This window comes from Ursus maritimus, unplaced genomic scaffold (genome assembly GCF_017311325.1).
Source record: "Ursus maritimus isolate PB19 unplaced genomic scaffold, ASM1731132v1 scaffold_20, whole genome shotgun sequence".
Lineage (NCBI taxonomy): Eukaryota > Metazoa > Chordata > Mammalia > Carnivora > Ursidae > Ursus > Ursus maritimus.
The window spans coordinates 15,406,956-15,409,011 of record NW_024424453.1 but is presented as its reverse complement, the minus strand read 5'-3'; the positions used below and the strand labels follow the sequence as shown (position 1 = coordinate 15,409,011).

General features: G+C 48.2%; 1 pseudogene; it reads left to right on the top strand.

Moving 5' to 3' along the window:
- Positions 1 to 251: 251 nt before the first annotated feature.
- LOC121104219 lies at positions 252 to 1,123 on the top strand (annotated as a pseudogene).
- The last annotated feature ends 933 nt before the right edge of the window (positions 1,124 to 2,056 follow it).

The following is a 2,056-nucleotide window of genomic DNA, read 5'->3' as shown; positions in this document are numbered from 1 at the left end:
GATTCCAGAACCCTAGGATCATGACCCCAGCAGAAGGCAGGCACCCAACTGACTGAACCACCCAGGTGTCCCACCAAATAAATAAATCTTAAATAAATAAATAAATAAAAACACAATTTATCCATATAAAAAGGAAAGCAGCTCAACTTCCAGGAGCACAGATGTATTTTTCTTTATTCCTCCCACTAAGTATTACTAAAAACCCTGCATATAATATATAAGACAAACATCATGCACATTACCTCCTCTAACTTATTTAATTTATAACTTTGGTTGTACTTTCGACCCCCTTCGCCTATTTCACACACCCAGGATATGCCTGGAGTATTGGTTACCCCAGCCAACAAAGCAGCACCCAGTAACCTCCAGCTGCTGGTTCTTACAGGTTATCATAGAATTCTCTCTTCACCTACTCAATCATGTCTACTTACATAAGCAGTCAGCCAAAGAAGACTCGTCTTTTTCCAGAGACCGAGAGATACAGTTTTGCCTGCTAGTTTCTTCAGCTCATCCAGTCACTAAACTCACATAGAAGCCACCACTGTACCCCACTGGGGAGACAACACAGAAGTTAAGAACGAAGGTCAGATTCAGGGGCCTCCTCAGGCTTGTCAGCTGACGACAAAACCTCCTCCTGGCTGCGAAGAGCTTAAAGATTGACAAGACAACCGAAAAGATAGACGCTCTTGTTCATTAGCAAATCAGAAGGCATGGCGCCTCTCAATCTCTAGGCTACGGAGGTTTTTCAAAGTCTGTACCTCCGTAAACAAGGTGCCATGTCATGGTATTCCTGGTATTCCATTCCTTCAGAATGGAGGTATGATTCACAGAGGTCGGGGTCTACTACAACAGCGGCCCTGGAGACATCTCTGAAACATTTTCGGCGGACAGTGGCGGACGAACGTGATAACAACTGCGTAGACGCGGCCGAGAGGCGTCGAGATGAAGCAACTGCAGCGTACAGAGCTGGGCTCCCTTGTCTGTAATGGCAAACACAATCAGCCACAGAACTCATCAGAACGGTTTGCAAGTCTGTCCACGATATGTGGGTCGCGCGGCAGGGAGGCCTGCAGGATAGATGGGGCTGGTCCTTCGCACGCAGCTGCCCCACGAGTCCCACGCGGCGGCGGCGGCGGGCAGGGGTGGCAGAGGCCACTGAGGGCACCACGTCCAGGTCCTGGTCTGCACCCGACAGAAGGAAGCGGCGGGCCAGCTTCTCCCACAGGCAGTCGCGATCCACACACTCCGGGACCCGCTGCGTGCGCACCTACGGACTGGCTCGGCCGCAAGCTCTTCCGGTGCAAAGTTCCCGCGCTGCGCCTCGCTGGGGTCACGGGACCCATCTGGGATCGCCTACCAGCAGCCGTAAAACACGCCCTCCAGGGCTGCTGCCCCGGGGTGCCTCCGTGTGGGAACTGATTTTCTGAGCACTAACAGCGCCGCCTTGCATGGTTTCTTCGTCCTGGAGCTGAGACGCAAAGATCTCCTGCCGCCCCCGCTTCACTGCCTGGTGCAAAAACTCCTCTACTTTCCTCTCCGGGAGGATATTGGAGTCCCAGAGTATCTGGCCTTCCATCTCAAAAATGTTCTTATTCTAACAGGTATGGAGAGATATCTCATTGTGGTTTTCATTTGCATTTCCCTGATGATGAGTGACATTGAGCATCTTTTCATGTGTCAGTTGGTCATCCCTATGCGTTCTTTGGAGCAATGTCTGTTCATGTCTTCCGCCCATCTTTTGATTGCATCATTTGTTTTCTGGGTGTGGAGTTGCGTAAGTTCTTTATATATTTTATCAGATATGTCATTTACAAATATCCTCTCCCATTGAGTAGGTTTTCTTTTAGTTTTGTTGGTTGTTTACTTGGCTGTGCAGAAGCTTTTTATTTTCATGTAGTCCCAATAGTTTAATTTTGCTTTTGTTTCCCTTTGCCTCAGGAGACATATCTAGAAAGATGTTGCTATAGCCAATGTCTGAGAAATTACTGTTCTCTTCTAAGATTTTTATGGTTTCAGGTCTCATATTTAGGTCCTTAATCCATTTGAGTTTATTTTC